Raw genomic sequence first — 20928 nt, forward strand, 5'->3', positions numbered from 1 at the left:
TCTCCTCCTCAGGCAGATACATAACTACTCTCTATGTAAAAAATCCCCTTTGAGAGTCAGCTACATTAGGGACACTTAAAAGAATCTTAGGTAGGCATGCGGATGATAAAAATGGAGGGCTATGTAGGAGGGAAGAGTTAGTTTGATGTTGGAGTGAGTTAGAAGGTCGGCACAAAATTGTGGGCCAAAGAGAGTGTATTCTGCTATACTCTTCTATATTCTATATTCTAAAACTCCTTCCTCTCACCATAATCCTACACCCTCTTGCTTTTGATACCCCTACTGGAGAGGGAGCTGTGTAATGAAGCAAAGAACGAGCCTCTTGGCGGACCAAGGTAGGCACAGTTTGTTCTGCCTTGTGTGAAACTCTCAGTCGCTTGTTGCATGTGTTGACATACAGAGAGATCACCCACAACTCTGTGTCTGAGTCATAGCTGGCACTGCCATGGTTTAGACATGCCCTCAGGGAACTGGATGCGGGTGAGTTATAGGTTTTTGCGGAGAGGTGGGCAACCGTTAAGTCAAGATGTTGCGAATTTTTCTAAGGCTCTGACTCAGACCCCAATGGACCAGCTGTTCTCTATCCTCCTTCTTTTCCTCAGGTACCGGTAATGGCCCAAAGCCTGGCCACCTTGGGTACCCGTCTCCCCACCGTTGAGAACATCTTCAAAAGGCGAGGTATCAAGAAGATGAGATCCATCATTACGGCTTTCACCATCAGGTACATGCCCTCTTCTCACTATCAGGGAGCAGGTACATTTAGTATTTTAGGATCAACTTCTTCCCCTCTGCCATTAGATTTCTGAATGATTTTCTCTGTTTTGACATACCTACTTTCTAAATATTTTCATTGTAACATGGTAATTTTACTGTATTGCCGCCACGAAACAACTAATTTCATGATATAGAGTCACTAAGTGCTAGAGCGCAGAAACAGGCCCTGTGGCCAATTTAGCCAATGCCAAATATTTATTAGACCATAAGACACAGGAACAGAATTAGGCTATTTGGCCCATCGAGTCTGCTCTGCCATTTCATCATGGCTGATCCAATTTTCCTCTCAGCCCCAATCTCTTGCCTTCTCTCCATATCCCTTCATGCCCTGATCAAGAATCTGTTCTGCCTACTCCCACCAACCCGCACTTGGACCAGAGCTTACCACCCCGCCCCCCCATTCCCCTCCCATCCATGTACTTCCCCAAACTTCTCAAACTGCATCCACTACTTCTACTGGCAGCTCGTTCCACACTCTCACCACCCTCTGAGTGATTTCACCTTTCACCCTTAACCTACGACCTCTAGTTCTAGCTTCACCCAACCTCAGTGGAAAAAGCCTCCTTGCATAAGCCATATTTATACCCCTTGTAATATTGTATACAATATAATAAACCTGATTCCGATTCCAATATCTCTGTCCTGTGGAATGACCACTGATAATCTGGAAGGTATGGTGATATCACCACAGGATAGTCACCAAAGTCTGATTCAGAATCAGGATATTTGTTGTTTGAAAATTGAAAAATTGAAAAAGGATGGAGTTCTTGTTTTGCCTAATTTTAGAATGTATTATTGGGTTGTTAATCTGCGATATATGTCTTTTTGGTTATACTGGGTTGATAAGACTGATCGGCCAATTTGGGTAGATCTGGAACTAAAAGTTGTAAAACAGTTTTATTTAACTTTGTTATTGGAGGCTCCTTTACCTATGCAATTAGGTAAAGTTGTTAATTTAAACCTATATCCTGTGATTAAGTATTCTTTACAAATTTGGCTCCAGTTCCGCAATTCTTTTAATCTTACAAAATTTAAACTTTGTAGTTTAATTCACTGAAATTACTTTTTTACCCCTTCTTTGAGTGATCCGGTTTTTCTACTTTGGAAAAATAAATGTATTAATTCTTTTTTGGATTTATTTAAAGAAGATAGATTGATGTCCTTTGAACAATTAACTGATAAATATTCTCTTTCATATTCACGCTTTTTGCAATACCTTCAAGTTAGACATTTTTTACAAAAATATTTAAGTAATTTCCCTTACATATTGGAGGCTGACCTGTTAGATACTATTATGAGTATGAATCCTTTGATTAAGGGTTCTATTGGAAGAATTTATAATTTATTATTACAATGGGATAAGCGTCCTTTGTCTAAGATTAAACAGGATTGGGAAAAGGAACTTAATTTGACTTTTATGACGGAGGATTGGATGCGGATATTGAAGTTGGTTAACTCTTCTTCGATTTGTGCTAGCCATTCATTGATTCAATTTAAAATTGTACATCATTATCATTTGACAAAGGAGAGACTTTCTAAAATTTTTCCTAATGTTGATAGTCATTGTGATAGATGTAAAACTGAGATAGCTACACCGACACATATGTTTTGGTCTTGTTCTATATTGGAACAGTTCTGGAAGCTGGTTTTCTCAACAATTTCTAAAGCACTTAAAATTAATTTACAACCTAATAAATTAACTGTGCTTTTTGGAATAGTTCCTCAAAATATTCATGGTATTTCTGTGTCTGACCAACATGTTATTGCATTTGTTACATTGATAGCTAGGAGGGCCATTTTGTTGAAGTGGAAGGATACATCAGCTCCCACTTTGTCACAATGATTCTCTCAAGTGATGCTATGTCTTAGTTTGGAGAAAATTAGAAGTCAAACCTTTGAACCTTTATTTGATTTTGAGAAAAGATGGGGCTCATTTGCTCGTTATTATCATTTGAGTTAATTGATATAATTTTTCCACGATCTAATTGTAAATTTTTTTAGTATATTTTCTTTTCTTGCTGGCGGTCTGATGTTTATTTTTAGAAGCTTTTTGTACGACGCATGGCTCCGGGGTTGTACACCTAATGGGTTCTCTTTTTTTTTCTCACTTTTCTGCTCAGTAGGTTTTTTTTTGTTACCACAAAATTTTGTTTTCAATCTTTAAGATGATGGTTTTTTTTTTCGAGGCATTGTAAGTGTTGTTACTTTGATGTACTCATGTTATTTTTCCTATATATACACAATAAAAAGATTTGAAAAGAAAGAAAGAAAGAAAGGATATTTGTTGTTTTTTGGCAGCAGTACAGTGCTATACATTAAAAAATTTACTAAAAGTTACAAAATAGATAAGTAGCGTAAAAGAGCCATAAAGAGGTAGTATTCATGGAATATTCAGAAATCTGATGGTGGAGGGGAAGAATGTGTTCCTGAATCTTTGATGATGGATGTTAGATCGGTACACAGAGGGAAAGGGTTTGGAGGGTTGGGCAACTGGAACTAGCAGGGAGAATGCTGTGTTCATCACGGACCAGATGGGCTGAAGGGCCTGTTTCCATACTGTATTACTGATTGACTCTATGTTGCCTTAAAACACGGAGCATAGAACAGTACAGCACAGTACAGGCCCGTCAGCTCACGATATGCTAATCTTTTAACCTGCTCCACGATCAGGCCATTTCCTCCCACCAACACAGCCCAAAACCTTCCGTTGTCTTACATAAATGAGCCTGTCTAAGAGTCTTCAAAGTCCCCATTTGAATGACTCTACACCAACTCCCACGAGGTCCAGACACCCACGACTCTCTGGTCCAAAGGTCCACTCTATCTCTGCTTCTCATAATCATATACGTCTCTGTCAAGTTGCCTTTCATCCTCCTTTGCTCCAAAGAGAAAAACCCTCGCTCCCTCAACCTGTCCTCATGAGGCATGTCTTGAGGCCATGCCTCCTGTAGACACTACCGATGGGGGGAGTGACAAGACCATAAAAAGATATGTTATTATTGGTTTATTATGATCATATGTACCAAGATACAGTGACAAGATTGTCTTGCTACTGATTACACAGACCAAATCAAATCATTACACAGTGCATTGAGCTAGAACAAGGTAAGAGAATAAGAGAAAGCAGAATAAAATGTAATTGCTACAGAGTGTGTGCAGTGCAGGTAGGCAATAAGGTGCAAGGTTATAATGAGGTCGATGGTGAGGTCAGAAGTCCATTTTATCATACTAGGGGACCATTCAACAGCCTGATTATAATGGGATAGAAGCTGTCCTTGAGCTTGGTGATGCACACTTGCATCCTTGCATTTACAAACAGAACAGTTGCTGTACTAAATCAAGGTGCATCCAGACAGGATGCTTTCTATGATTCATCAGCAAAGATTAGTAAGGGTCAATGGGGACACGTTGAATTTCTTTAGCAACCCTCTGCAGTCTCTTACATCCCTGTGCATTGGAGCGCCATACGAGGTAGTGATGCCCCAGGTCATGTTCTTGCTCTAAAGTCTTGTTCAAGCACAGTTCTCTTTTTTCACTCTTTACTGCCTTGTGTACCTAATGCATTAGGAGCATGTCGCCAAAGCCATTAGCAAGTTTCCACAGACTCACCATGGAGAGCTCTCTGACTGGCTGCATCAACGCCTGGTACAGAGGCTCCAATGCCCAGGATCACAAGAGGCTGCAGAGGATTGTAGGCTCAACCAGCTCCATCATGGGCACAACACCTCAGCCCACCCCCACTGAGGGCATCTTCGAAAGGTGATGCCTCAAGAAGGTGGCGTCCATCATGAAGGACCCTCACCATCTGGGATATGTTCTCCTCATTACTACCATCAGTGAGGATGTACAGGATCCTGAGGACACACACTCAATAATTCAGGAACAGTTTCTTCCTCTCTTACATCAGATTTCTGAATGGTCCATGCACTCACTATTCCTCTTTTGTGTTATTTATTTTTATTGTAACTTATAGTAATCTGTTATGGCTGCACTGTACTGCTGCCGTAAAATAACTGATTTCATGAAATTATGTCAGTGATAATAACCCTGATTCTGAGTATACAATTTAGATTATGAAGACACGCAGTCCTCTTTTATTGTCATTTAGTAGTGCATGCATTAAGAAATGATACAATATTTCCTCTGGTGTGATATCACAAAATACAGGACAAAACAAGACTGAAAAAACTGACAAAACCACATAAATATAACATATAGTTACAAACAGTGTAACAATACCATAACTTGATGAAGAAGTCCATGAGCACAGTAAAGTTTAAAGCTTCTCAAATGTCCCACATCTCACGCAGATGGAAGAAGGAAGAAAAACTCTCCCTACCACACCGACCACAATCTGACTCTGAGTCATCCGAAAAATTCGAGCTCGCATCAGCTCTCCAACACCGAGTACTGAGCACCATCTCTGTCTGAATGATTCAACCTTCCTCTCGGTTGCCAAAAGCAGGCAAGGCCAATTTAGACAGTATATTGGGTGTTGTCTATGATGCTCCAGCAAGCAAGCTGTTCATTGAGTCTGTACCTCACTGTACAAGTGTATGTGGCAATGAACCAGACCTGACATAGAGGGTGTAGAGGGTGACAGGATCTATTAGTTTGACATCATGGTCAGCACAGACATGATGGGCCGAAGGTCTTCTTCCTGTGCTGCCTGCTTCTGTTGCTTGATGCTGAATTGTGACCAACCTGTGCACCTTTGAATTTGATTGTCTGCAACAGAACTGAGCTGCTGTGGAGACACTGACAGTGAAGACAGGCACGCCTTGAGGATTAGTGTCTCGCCCACTGCTGTACTCTCTCTGGACTCATGACTGTGTGGCTGAGTGTAGGTAAATTTGCCGATGTCACAACTTGACGTAGGCAGAATCTCAGATGGTGACAGGAAGTCTTGAGGAAGTAAGGCAGATTGGCTGTTTGAGTGGTGTCACATTAAGGTCAGTAAGACCAGGGAACTAATTGTGGACTATAGGAATGGGAAGTTGAGGGAACATACACCAGACCTCATTGAGGGAACAATAGTGGAAAGTGAGAGCAGCTTCAAGTTCATGGGTATCAACATCTCTGAAGATCTACCTTGGGTTCAACATATTGATGGAATTACAAAGAAGGCATACCAGTGGCTATATTTCATCAGGAGTTTGAGGAGATTTGGTATGTCACTAAACACCGGAGCAAATTTCTACAGATGTACTGTGGAAAGCATTCTGACTGGTTGCATTATTGTATGGGGAGGGGCCACTGCACGGGACTGGAAAATTCTGCAGAGGGCTGCAGACTCAGCCACTCCATCACGGGCACTGGCCAGCCCAGCACCGAGGACCAGGGGTGCGGTGCTGCCAGAGCTCACCCGAGCGCCACTCTGGCACCTCTGGAAAACAAAGTCAAGATGAACAAGCGGGGAATTTAACAGTGGCCGCATATTAAATAGAGGGAATTTTACGGAAGCAGGGTTTGGGGACAGGGGGTGGTGGCTGGTGGGGAAAATACCACTAATAACATTAGGATACTTGATCGTTTTTGGTGAAATCCTGGAGCTGTGACTGTTTTTTATTTAGGTATTTGTGAAACTCCTCCTCGCTCGATCCGTTATCCCAGCAAACCCTGCTGTAGCCTCCCGCCAATTCACAGATCCTCAGTCTTGCTCCAGCACTCGTTTGAGCATTGTACCCGAAACAATACAGTATAACAACTTACATTGTATTTGGTATTATAAGTAATCTAGAGATGATTTAAAGTATACGGGAGGATGTGCGTAGGTTATATGCAAATACTACACCATTTTATATAAGGGACCCGAGCATCTGTGGATTTTGGTATCCGCGGGGGGGGGGGGGTGGTCCTGGAACCAATCCCCCGTGGATACCGAGGGACGACTGTACACAAGTGTGAGCATTTTTCCGCTCTTTCCAATGGGTACCATTAGATTCCAGGCAGGAGCTATATTAAGCAAGGAATGAATATCGAAACCTAAGAAAAGTCAAAAATAATGAAAGAAAAATTCACTGCTCACTTATCTTTGGCCTGATTTTGATGAAATATTCAAGGTAATCATCCAAAATCCTCTTCTACACCTGTTTCAGCAGTGTGGCAAAATTATGAAGCACTGTGTTTTCATTTTGAAAAAGCAATGAAGGATGAAACAAGATCTGGGAGTAACAGAAAAACCTATGAAGGTCTGTTGAAAAGACTCTCTTCAGAACAGTTTCCATTGGACTTGGCTCTAACGTATGACACGTTGCATGAACTTGGTTTACTGTCAGAGTGTTTACAGAAACACACTACTACGATTGTTTATGCAGACAAACTGATCCAATGGAGCACAAGATCACTGCATGGACTGAAAGAGCAACCTGGTACAAAAACTCTAGAAGCTCAAGAGGCAGGTAAAAAGGGGAAGATTGGAAATGACCTTAACAAGCAACAACAAAATTGTCTCCATTAATTATCTACAGTTTCTTACTAGTCTTATAAATAATTTGCTGTGCCGTATGTTCACGGCAACATCCTTGAAAGGCTCTCAAACTTCTAGACCTCAAAGTATGTATAAGTCCCTCAAAATGAAATGTGTGTCCTTGATAAAGATAACCGGCCTGCTGAAATACTGCCTAACTATGGAGAAGCTGCAATATCATCTCTCTGTGAGAGGTTTAAGCTTTCTCCTTCCTGTGTAATAAATGCCTTCAGAGATTATGTGGAGGATCCCCCAAGATTTACGCCCATTACTGAGCTGTTCACAAGTTATTCCTATTAGTACTGCTGAGTGTGAGAGACGATTCAGTCACATGAACTTGATAATAACAACAACACTCTCAAGGATTCTCATAGATCATGTATCAGTACTTATGTTTGTTAAACAATATGGACCTCCTCTATTTCAGTGGAATCCTGAGCCGTATGTCACATCATGGCTGCGGTATCACAGATCAGCAGATGACACCAGGACAAGAGTTGCTTCAGACCCCCGAACACATATTATGCCTGACCCTTTGTGGAAATTATTGTGAAACTTCTCATTGGTGGCATTTGGTAAGTAGGTAATTACTTTTAAATTGGTAAAATACATGATTACCGTCTTTTTCTTTACCTGCTTGATAATTATATTTTATGATAATTAGTGAGTGCAACCATGCAATACTTTGTCATATTATTAAATTAAGTATTATATGTTTTATTGTACTCTCTCTCTCTCTCTCTCTGGCTATCCATCCCATAGGATGATGGTTCCTTTCAGTCACTCCTCAGAAAGGAACAGTGTGTGCGTGAGTGGATTTTAGGTGAGTAGGGGGTTGCACAGGTCCAGACCCACCCTCCCGACATCCCCTCCCGGATCCAGCGGCATGGTGGGGTCCAAGACGGCTGGGGGAGGTTCTGTTGCAGTGAGTGGCCAGATCAAGCTTCCATGCAAGGGATGCCCTTTCCGCGCTTCACGGCATGTGTTTGCTAGATGACCGTTGACCCTACGAGAGGGTTCATCCGCCCTTTGACAGGTCTTGTTTTTCATCCTGCAGGGTGTCTAGCCCCCCTCCTCACCAGGCAAGCCCTGGTGGGGGAGCCGGTTTAGTCACTGACCACCCGACCATGCGACAGGTAGTACTGGGTTACATGGTACCAGTAGCACTCAGACGAGTGACCTGACTTATTGTCCCAGTTATGCACTGAAATGTAGTGATAGGCTATAATCTTGTTAATGTCTTAACCATCACTATATTTCTGTGGAGCTCTGGAATTCATATATTTCTTTCATCTTGGTTTAGTGCTTGACAATATAAGAAGCCCTATTCATATATATACATATATCACACCCAATTTGTGTACCTGCTCATTACATGAATGGGGCAAGGAAGTTGCCCAGTACATGAAATGAGCAGGTACACAAATTGGGTGTGACATATATATATATATATATATATATATATAGAGAGAGAGAGAGAGAGAGAGAGAGAGAGAGCGAGGATATAGGAAATGGCAAGCATTTTGTCAGCTCCGGCACCTAAAAAATTAGCACTGCACCCCTGTCGAGGACATCTTCAAAAAGCAATGCCTCAAAAAGGCAGAGTCAATCATTAAGCACCTTTACCATCCAGGACATCAGGACATGCCCTCTTCTCATTACTACAACCAGGGAGGAGGTACGGGAGCCAAAAGACACATTCAAAGTTTTAGGAACAGCTTCTTCCCCTCCGCCACCAGATTTCTGAACAGAGAATGAACTCACGAACACTGCCTGACTATTTTGAACTCTATATTCATTCATGATTTATTTTTATTGTAATGTTTAGTATATTTTATGTATTGTAGTGTACTGTTGCCACAAATCAACACATTTCACATCACATGTCAAAGATACTAAACCTGAGTCTGAGGTGACCCTTCCCTCCCATACAGCCCTCCATTGTTCCTTCTCCATCTAAGAGTCTCTTAAATGTCCCTATTGAATCTGCCTCCATTAAATTTGACAATATCAGATAATGTATTCTGTGACATCAAATGCTAACAGATTAAAGATTATCTTTATTTGTCACATGTACACGGAAACAAACAGTGAAATGAGCCGTTTGTATCATCGACCAATGCAGTCTGAGGACAAGTGTTGGTCTGCTTCCAGCATAGCAAGCCCACAACTTACTAAACCTAACTCCTGCATCTGTGCAGCGTGGGAGGAAACCAGGGCACCCAGAGGAAACCAACGCGGTCACGGGGAGAACGTACAAATTCCGGACAGGTAGCAGAGGGAGTTGAACACGGCTCACTGGCCCTGTAAGCCGTTGCAGTAATCACAATGCTACCGTGGATAGGGTAGCAAAAATGGCATTTGAAAATATAACAGCACAGTACAGGCCCTTCGGCCCACAGTGTTGTACCAACCTTTAAACCTACTCTAAAGTCAATTTAAGCCTTCCCTCCTGTATAACTCTCCATTTTTCTGTCATCCACATGCCTATTTAAGAGTCTCCTAAATGCCCTAATGTATCTGCCTCTACCACCACCCCTGGCAGCACATTCCATGCACCCACCAATCTGTGTAAAAATCCTATTTTATATTATACATAAAATTATAGCATACAGTGAAAAGAGACTGTGCAAAGGCTATACTTCAGTGCAAAAATGAAGACATGATATGAAACAAGTCCCTGGTAGTGCCAGGGGTGCTCTGTAGTGTTCTGTTGGTGAGGTAGGGTTAGAGTTGTGCCAGTCACTTCAAGAAGCTGATGGTTGTAGGAAAGTCACTGTCCCTGAACCTAGTGGAGTGGGACTTCAGGCCTCTGTACCTCCTGCCTGATGGTATGGCGAGGATGGTGGAGGTCTTTAATGATCTATTCATTGGTGCTGGTTTATTACTGTCACATGTACAGTGAAAAGCTGGTCTTGCATTCTGCTCATTCAGATCAAATCGTTACACAGTGTATTGAGGTAGAACAAGATAAAACAATAGTAATGCAAAATAGGGAGTTACAGTTACAGAGAAAGTACAGTATAGGTAAACGACAAAGTGCAAGGTCATAGCAAGGCAGATTGTGAGGTCAAGAGTCCATCTTATGATACATGAGGTCCGTCAAAGTGGTCTGATAACAGTGGGATCGAAGCTGTCATTAGTCGTTGTAGCTGTGAGAAGATGGTATGACCCAGATAGTGAGGATCTTTGAAGATGGGTGCTGTGTTAATGGGGCGGCACCTCCTGTCGATACTACTGATGGTGGGGAGGGATGTGGCTGGGTTGTACTGGGCTGAGTGCACCTCTCTCTGAAGCTCCTTATGTTCCAGTGTGCTGGAATTGCCTTAACAGCTCGTGATGCAACCAGTCAGGATACTTTCAACAGTACCTCTGCAACAGTTTTTTAGAGCGATTGGCGACGAGCTGAAGCTCCTTAACTTCCTAAGAAAATGGAAATGCTGGTATGCCTTCTTCATGATTTTACATAGTACGTAGAACATAGAAATGTACAACAAAGGAAGTGGCCATTCAGCTCATTGTGTCTGTGATGAGCAAGATGTTGATCAGACCTACTCCAATCTTCTGTACCTGTTTCGTGTCTCCCCATTCCCTGGGCTATTTGTGTTCCTGTCCACATGCCTCTAAAGCAATGCTAGTGTACCTGATACCTTTGACAGTGCCCTGCCCCTGTCTCTCCTTTCCCTCTGTGTGTCTCCTCTCTCAATTTCAGGGCATTGAGTATAAGAGACAGGAAGTCACATTGCAGTAGGTGTATAAAACTTTGGTTAGTTCGCACTTTGAGTATTGAGTTCAGTTCTGGTCGCCCCATTACAGGAAGGATGTGGAGGCTTTGGAGATGGTGTAGAAGTTCACCAGGATGCTGCTTGAATTAGAGGGCATGAACTATAATAAGGGGTTGGACAGACTTTTTTTAAACATAGAACACTACAGCACAGTACAAACCCTTTGGCCCACGATGATGTGCCAACCATATCACCTAGTCTAAGATCAATCTAACCCTTCCCTCGGACTCTGCCCTCCATTTTTCTATCATCCATGTGCCTAACTAAGGGTTTCTTGAATGTCCCTAACGTATGCTCTACACCACTACCCCTGTCAGCATATACCACACACTCACTTCTCTCTGAGTATATAACCACCTCTGACATCCCCCCTATCATTTCATCCAATCACCCTAAAATTATGCCCTGTCGTATTAGCCATTAATTTTGTCAGAGTTCAGGGGAGACTTGATTGAAATTTATAAAATTAGTTACAGATATAGAGTGTCAGAAATTTTTTCCCAATGTAGAAATATCAAATATTGGAGGACCTTCGGCCCAAACATTGTGGGCTGACGGGCCTGTCCCTGTGCTAACCCCTCCCGTGTTCTATGTTCAGTTTCTGAGTCTTTCTCTGTAGATTGGCCTTGGACAGGAAATGTACGGGTCATGGGCAGATGTCCAGAGAGGATTCACCTCTTTCTAAAGGTGAAACCATTCCAGAACCAGTTCCCAAAGTAATCCCACTACCCTGCTCCCTTCCCACAGCCCTGTATCGGTTCCCAAACTAATCCCACTGCCCCACTCTCTCCCCACAGCCCTCTATCAGTCCCCCATCTAATCCCACTGCCCCACTCTCTCCCCACAGCCCTCTATCAGTCCCCCAACTAATCGCACTGCCCCACTCTCTCCCCACAGCCCTGTATCAGTCCCCAAACTAGTCCCACTGCCCCACAGCCCTTTATCAGTCCCCCAACTAATCCCACTGCCCCACTCTCTCCCTACAGCCCTCTATCAGTCTCCAAAGTAATCCCACTGCCCCACTCTCTCCCCACAGCCCTCTATCAGTCCCCAAAGTAATCCTTACCCTTGGCCATTAGACCTCTAAAATGAGCCAATCTCTAGCTGGGGAAGCGATAACCTCCTCCTGTTAGACTGCTATTAAGCTCTGTTTAGCAGAGCTCTGGTTAAGCTCTGTTTAGCTCTGTTTACCACACCCTGCTATCACAGACACCCTGTGCAATACTACCATCACTTTTTAGCTGCATGGTGTGAACGTGCACCCTTTACTGTATAATATTACGGAAATTATTCCACCACCACTTTATCAGTGTGAATTTGTAAATCTCGTAATCTTTGACTTGAAAATCTTGTACATCTTATTTTTCAGTTTTTCTTACTCCTCTTCTAATATTTGTATGTCTGTGCACTTGTAATGCTACAATGACATGTAATTTCCTTCGGGATCAATAAAGCATCTATCTATCTATTTGTCTGTCTGTCTATCGAATCCCACAACCCCGCTCTCTCCCCACAGTCCAGTATCAGTCCCAAACTAATCCCACAGCCCCGTTCTCTCCCCACAGTATTGTATCAGTCCCAAACTAATTCCACTGACCCACTCTCTCCCCACATCCCTGTGTCAGTCCCCCTTTAATCCAACTGCATTGCCCGCTCCCCACCGTCCTGTGTCAGTCGCCAAACTAATCCCACTGTCCTGTGCTCTCCCTAGAGTCCTGTATCCATTCCCAAGCAAATCACTTTGCCTCACTCTCTCCCCCACAGTCCTGTAAGTTTATAACTAATCTTACTGTCCTGCTCTCTCCCTACTGCTAGTGTCAGGCCCCAAACTAATCCCACTGACCCTCTCTCCCCACTGCCCAGTATCAGTCCCCACACTAATCCCACTGACCCTCTCTCCCCACAGCCCAGTGTCAGTCCCCACACAAATACACTGACCCTCTCTCCCCACAGCCCAGTGTCAGTCCCCACACAAATACACTGACCCTCTCTCTCCACTTTAATCCAACTGCCCTGCTCTTTCCCACAGTCTTGCGTCGGTGCCCAACTAATTCCACTTCCCCAGTCTCTGCCCACACCTATGTGAGTGAGGCTGAGGGATTTGAGCAGGAGGCAAGGATTCAGATTTCTGGGTCATTGGGACCTCTTTTGGGGCAGGTGTAACCTGTACAAAAAGGATGGGTTGCACTTGAATCCGAGGGGGCCAATATCCTAGCAGGGAGGTTTGCTAAGGAGAGTATAAACTAGAATTGCTGGGGGGTGGGAACCAAACTGTAGAGACGAAGGAAGGGGTGGTTGGCTCACAAATAGAGAAAGCTTGTAGGCAGTGTGAGAGGGCAGATAGGCAGGTGATAGAAAAGGGATGCACTCAGACCGATGGTTAGAGATGTGTCTACTTTAATGCAAGAAGCATCATGAACAAAGCGGATGAGTTTAGAGTATGGATCAGTACTTGGAGCTATGATGTTGTGGCCATTACAGAGTTTTGGACGGCTCAGGGGCAGGAATGGCTACTTAGAGAGCCAGGCTTTAGATGTTTCAGAAAGGACAGTGGGGGAGGCAAAAGAGGTGGGGGCATGGTACTGCTGATCAGAGAGTGTCACAGCTATAGAAAAGGAAGAAGTCATGGAGGGATTGTCTACTGAGTTTCTGTGGGTGGAAGTTAGAAACAGGAAGGGGTCAATAACTCTACTGGGTGTTTCATGTAGACCACCCAATAGTAACAGGGACATCGAGGAGCAGATAGGGAGACAGATTCTGGAAAGGTGCAATAATAATGGGAGATTTTAATTTCCCTAATATTGATTGGCATCTCCCTAGAATGAGAGGTTTAGATGGGGTGGAGTTTGTTAGTTGTGTTCAGGAAGGTTTCTTCACACAGTATGTAGATAAGCCTACAAGAGGAGAAGCCGTACTTGATCTGGTATTGGGAAATGAACCTGGTCACGTGTCCCGCCTCTCAGTGGGAGGGCATTTTGGAGATAGTGATCACAATTGCATTTCCTTTCCCACAGCCTTGGAGAGGGATAGGAACAGACAAGTTAGGAAAGTGTTTAATTGGAGTAAGGGGAAATATGAAGCTATCAGGCAGATACTTGGAAGCATAAATTGAGAACAAATGTTCTCAGGGAAATGTACTGCAGAAATGTGGCAAATGTTCAGGGGACATTTGCGTGGCGTTCTGCATAGGTACATTCCAATGAGACAGGGAAAAGATGACAGGGTACAGGAACTGTGGTGTACAAAGGCAGTTGAAAATCTAGTCAAGAAGAAGAGAAAAGCTTACGAAAGGTTGAAAAAAATAGGTAATGATAGAGATCTAGAAAATTATTAGTCTAGTAGGAAGGAGCTTAAGAATGAAATTAGGAGAGCCAGAAAGGGCCATGAGAAGGCCTTGGCGAGCAGGATTATGGAAAAGCCCAAGGCATTCTATAAGTATGTGAAGAGCAAGAGGATAAGATGTGAGAGAATAAGACCAATCAAGTGTGACAGCTTGTGTGTAAAAGTGTGTATGGAACCGGAGGAGGTAGCAAAGGTACATAATGAATACTTTGCTTCAGAAGGAGTAGCGGACCGCACGACCCCATTTTCATCGGTGGTGCGCAGGTGGAACAGGTCAAAAGCTTTAAGTTCCTCGGGGTCAATATCACAACTGACCTGACTTGGTCCAACCAAGCAGAGTCCACTGCCAAGAAGGCCCACCAGCGCCTTTACTTCCTGAGAAAGCTAAAGAAATTTGGCCTGTCCCCTAAAACCCTCACTAATTTTTATAGATGCACCGTAGGAAGCATTCTTCTAGGGTGCATCACAACCTGGTATGGAAGTTGTCCTGTCCAAGACCGGAAGGAGCTGCAGAAGATTGTGAACACAGCGCAGAACTTCACACAAACCAATCTACCGTCCTTGGACTCACTTTACACCACACGCTGTCGGAGCAGTGCTGCCAGGATAATCAAGGACACGACTCACCCAGCCAACAGACTTTTCGTCCCTCTTCCCTCCGGGAGAAGGTTCAGGAGCTTGAAGACTCATACGGCCAGATTTGGGAACAGCTTCTTTCCAACTGTGATAAGGCTGCTGAACGGATCCTGACCTGGATCTGGGCCGTACCCTCCAAATATCCGGACCTGCCTCTCGTTTTTTTTGCACTACCTTACTTTCCATTTCTATTTTCTATTTATGATTTATAATTTAAATTTTTAATATTTACTATCAATTTGTACTCCAGGGAGCAGGAAGCGCAGAATCAAATATCGCTGTGATGATTGTACGTTCTAGTATCAATTGTTTGGTGACAACAAAGTATAAAGTATTCACTATGGAAAAGCACCTTGGCAATTGTAAGGATGACTTGCAGCAGACTGGAAAGCTTGAGCATATAGACATTAAGAAAGAGGATGTGCTGGAGGTTTTGGAAAGCATCAAGTTGGATAAGTCACCAGGACTACACGAGATATACCCCAGGCTACTGTGGGAGGCGAGAGAGGAGATTGCTGAACCTCTGGCGATGATCTTTGCATCATCAACGGGGACGGGAGAAGTTCCAGAGGACTGGTGGGTTGCAGATGTGTTTCCCGTATTCAAGGAAGGGAGTAGAGATAGCCCAGGAAATCATAGACCATTGAGTCTTACTTCAGTGGTTGGTAAGATGATGGAGAAGATCCTGAGAGACAGGATTTATAAACATTTGGAGAGGCATAATATGATTAGGAATAGTCTGCATGGCTTTGTCAAAGACAGGTCGTGCCTTACGAGCCTGACTGAATTTTTTGAGGATGTGACTAAACATATTGATGAAGGAAGAGCAGTAGATGTAGTGTACATGGATTTCAGCAAGGCATTTGATAAGGTACCCATGCAAGGCTTATTGAGAAAGTAAGGAGGCATGGGATCCAAGGGGATCCAGAACTGGCTTGCAAAGAGTGGTTGTAGACGGGTCATGTTCTGCACGGAGGTTGGTGACCAGTGGTGTGTCTCAGGGATCTGTTCTGGGACCCCTTCTCTTTGTGATTTTTATAAATGACCTGGATGAGGAAGTGGAGGGATTGGTTAGTAAATTTGCTGATGACACAAAGGTTGGGGATGTTGTGGATAGTGTGGAGGGCTGTCAGAGGTTACAGCAGAACATCCATAGGATGCAAAACTGGGCTGAGAAGTGGCAGATGGAGTTCAACCCAGATAAGTGTGAGGTGGTTCATTTTGGTAGGTCAAATATGATGACAGAATATAGTATTAATGGTAAGACACAAAGCTGCTGTGCAGGTTGACTGGGTGGTTAAGAAGGCATACGGTGTATTGGCCTTCACCAATCGTGGGACTGAGTTTAAGAGCCGAGAGGTAATGTTGCAGATATATAAGACTCTGGTCAGACCCCACTTGGAGCACTGTGCTCAGTTCTGATCGCCTCACTACAGGAAGGATGTGGAAACTATATTAAGTTTGCAGATGAGATTTACAAGGGTGTTGCCTGGATTGGCGAGCATCCCTAATGAGAATAGGTTGAGTGAACTCAGCCTTTTCTCCTTGGAGCGATGGAGGATGAGAGGTGACCTGACAGAGGTGTATAAGATGATGAGAGGCATTGATCGTGTGGATAGTCAGAGGCTTTTTCTCAAACTATTCCCATTGTCTTGCTCTTTCCACACAGATCTGTGTCCATAAGACCATAAGACATAGGGACAGAATTAGGCCCTTCAGCCCATCAAGTCTACTCTGCCATTCCATCATGGCTGAACCCAAATCCCACTCAACCCCATACAGCTGCCTTCTCGCCATATTCTTTGATGTCCTGACTGATCCGGAATCTATCAGCTTCCGTCTTCAATATACCCACAAACTTGGCCTCCACCATAGTCTGTGGCAGAGCATACCACAGGTTCACTACACTCTGGTCAAAAACATTCCTCCTTACCTCTGTTCTGCAAGATTGCTCTTCAATTCTGAGGCTGTGCCCTCTAGTTCTGGATACCCCCACCATAGCAAGCATCCTCTCCACATCCTCCTTATCTAGTCCTTTCAACATTCAGGAGGTCTCAATGAGATCCTTCCACATTCTTCTAAATTCCAGTGAGTACAGACCCAAAGTTGCCTGATGCTCCTCATATTTTAACCCCTTCATTCCCGGAATCGGCCTTGTGAACCTCCTCTGGATTCTCTCCAACGACAACACATCCTTTCTGAGATATGGGGTCCAAAACTGTTGACAGTGCTCCAAGTGTGGTCTTATAAAGGCTCAGCATTATCTCCTTGCTTTTATATTTTCTTCCCCTTGAAATAAATGTCAACATTCCATTTGCCTTCTTTACCACAGACTCAAGCTGTAAATTAACCTTCTGGGAGTCTTGCATGAGGACTCCTAAGTCCCTCTGCACCTCTGATGTTTGAACCTTCTCCCTATTTAGATAATAGTCTGCAATATTGTTCCTTTTACCAAAATGCATTATCGTACATTTCCCAACACTGTATTCCATCTGCCACTTTTTGCCCATTCTTCCAATTTGTCTAAGTCCTGCTCCGATAGCATTGCTTCCTCAGCACGACCTACCCCTCCATCTATCTTCGTATCATCCAAAAACTTTGTCACAAAGCCATCAATTCCATTATCCAAATCATTGACAAACAATGTGAAAAGCAGTGGTCCCAGTACTGACCCCTGAGGAACACCACTAGTTACTGATAGCCAACTAGAAAAGACCCCCTTTATTCCCACTCCTGTCAATTTAGCCACTCCTCTATTCATGCCAGTATCTTTCCTGTAATGCTACCAGATTTTATCTTGTTAAGCAGCCTCATGATATCGTATCTATTAAATAGGGGCTGTGGACAATTCTGATTTGCTGGAGAGGGATGTGAAAGTACAGAGGAACATCTGGAGAAATTGCTGAAATGCTTATTTGCTGCTGTCATTACTGCGTGGTCAGGAATCTTTCGGAGGGTAGGCCTCAAAATCCCCGGCTTTGCCTGCTGTTGGCGGCCAAGATTGAGGTTGAATCGTTCGGACAGAGATGGCGCTCAGTACTCGGTGTCGGAGAGCTGATCAGATCTCAAAGTTTTCAGAGACTTTGAACTTTAACTGTGCTCATGGACTTCTTCATCAAGTTATGGTATTGTTGCACTGTTGTAACTATATGTTATAATTATGTGGTTTTGTCAGTTTTTTCAGTCTTGGTCTGTCCTGTGTTTTGTGATATCACACCGGAGGAAGTATTGTATCATTTCTTAATGCATGCATTAGTAAATGACAATAAAAGAGGACTGCGTGTCTTCATAATCTAAATCCAAATCACGTGTGGCACCTTATCAAATGCCTTCTGAAAATCCAAGTAAGTGACATCCACTGCCTCTCCTTTGTCCACCTGCTTGTTATTTCCTCAAAGAACTCTAACAGATTTGTCAGGCAAGTTTATACTTTATACTTTATCCTTTACAGAAACCATGCTGGCTTTAACTTATCTTTTTCATTAGTCTTCAAGTATCCCAAAACATTATCCTTCACCATAGACTCCAACATCTTCCCAACCACTGAAATTAGGCTAACTGGCCTATAATTTCCTTTCTTTTGCCTTCCTCCCTTCTTAAAAATGGAGTGACCTTTGCAATTTTCCAGTCCTCCAGGACCATGCCAGAACGAAGTCATTCTTGAAAGACCATGACCAATGCATCCGTTATCTCGTCAGCAACCTCTCAGGACTCTGGAGTGTAGTCCATCTGAACCAGGTGACGTATCCACCTTAAGACCTTTGAGTTTGCCTGGTATTTTTTCCTTTGTAATAGCAATGGCACTCACTCCTGCTCCCCGACAATCATGGACCTCTGGTACACTGCTAGTGTCTTCCACAGTGAAGACTGATGCAAAGTACCCATTAAGTTCACCTGCTATTTCTTTGCCCCCCCCCACCCTATTACTACCTCACCAGCATCATTTTCCAATAGTCCAATATCAACTCTCACTTTTATACTTTATATTTTATACTTTATTGTCGCCAAACAATCGGTACTAGAATGTACAATCATCACGGCGATATTTGATTCTGCGTTTCACACTCACTGGATTACAAGTATTACATATTATAAATATTAAAAATAGTTAAAATTAGTAAATATTAAAAATTTAAATTATAAATCATAAATAGAAAATAGAAAAATGGGAAGTAAGGTAGTGCAAAAAAACCGAGAGGCAGGTCCAGATATTTGGAAGGTATGGCCCAGATCCGGGTCAGGATCCGTTCAGCAGTCTTATCACGGTTGGAAAGAAGCTGTTCCCAAATCTGGCCGTATGAGTCTTCAAGCTCCTGAACCTTCTCCCGGAGGGAAGAGGGACAAAAAGTCTGTTGGCTGGGTGGGTCATGTCCTTGATTATCCTGGCAGCACTGCTCCGACAGCGTGCGGTGTAAAGTGAATCCACGGACGGAAGATTGGTTTGTGTGATGTGCTGCGCCGTGTTCATGACCTTCTGCAGCTTCTTTCGGTCTTGGACAGGACAACTTCCATACCAGCTTGTGATGCACCCTAGAAGAATGCTTTCTACGGTGCATCTATAAAAAATAGTGAGGGTTTTAGGGGACAGGCCAAATTTCTTTAGCTTTCTCAGGAAGTAAAGGCGCTGGTGGGCCTTCTTGGCAGTGAACTCTGCTTGGTTGGACCAAGTCAGGTCATTTGTGATATTGACCCCGAGGAACTTAAAGCTTTTGACCTGTTTCACTTGCACACCACTGATGTAAATGGGGTCGTGCGGTCCGCTACTCCTTCTGAAGTCAACAACCAATTCCTTCATCTTGCTGACCTTCCTTTCACTCATTATATAACTGAAAAAACTTTAGATATCCTGCTCATTAATATTGGCCAGTTTGCCCTTATATTACATCTTTTCCTTTCTTATAGCTTTTTTAGTTGTCATTTGTTGGATTTTAAAAGCTTTCCATTCTCTCAATTTACAAACGTATATCTAACCCGGTCGTGTTTTCCACCCTCAAAATTTTTAATCAATTTCGCTGCCACTATAAGTTCACATCAGCTTCAGTTTTGGGTCCAATTCATAGAAACCATCTATTTCCCCCCTCTACACTCGATTCAGTTTTTAGACAATGGGGTTTGAACGGTCTTATGCGCATTAAGGATTTGTACACTGATAATATATTTGATAGTTTTGATGACCTGTGCAGTAAATATGGCCTTCCACATAATCATTTTTTTTAAAATACCTGCAGACTTGCCACTTTGTCAAGGAAAAATTTCCCTCTTTCCCTGATCTACCACCTGCTATGGTGTGGGAAAAACTCACTCTTAGCTTTAATAATAAAGGGCTGATCTCTGTACGATACTCTCAGCTGATGTCCCTGGGAGTTCAAGATCTAAACAAAACAAAACTAAGACTAGATGGGAGGATGACTTTGGTATGGATCTGGCTGAGGAATATTGGGCAAAAGTATTGAATAGGGTTCATCTCTCATCATCATGTGCTAGACTGGGGCTCATGCAATTTAAAGTTTTACACAGGGTACATTTAAATAAAGCCATATATATCTGACATATATCCCGGGACAGACGCTGGCTGTGACAGGTGTTCCTTCTCTCCGGCTGGTTTAGTGCATGAATTTTGGTCTTGGTGGCTATTGGGCACTGATTTTTAAAATTATCAGTGAGGTTTTGGGGGTGACACTGAGACTTTGCCTGCTTTTAGCTGTATTTGGTGTGGCAGATGATGCTTTGGGTTTAAATGCAAGCCGGTCGGATATCATTGCATTTACATCGCTATTGGCCCATAGGAGAATCTTGCTGGTCTGGAAACCTGCCACTCCCCCAACTGCTGCTGCTTGGTTAGAGGACGTAATGTTTTTTCTGAAACTAGAAAAGATTAAATTTACTCTGAGAGGGTCTGTGAAAAAGTTCTATTTGAAATGG

Source organism: Mobula birostris, chromosome 1 (assembly GCF_030028105.1).
Source record: "Mobula birostris isolate sMobBir1 chromosome 1, sMobBir1.hap1, whole genome shotgun sequence".
NCBI classification, from domain to species: Eukaryota; Metazoa; Chordata; class Chondrichthyes; order Myliobatiformes; family Myliobatidae; genus Mobula; species Mobula birostris.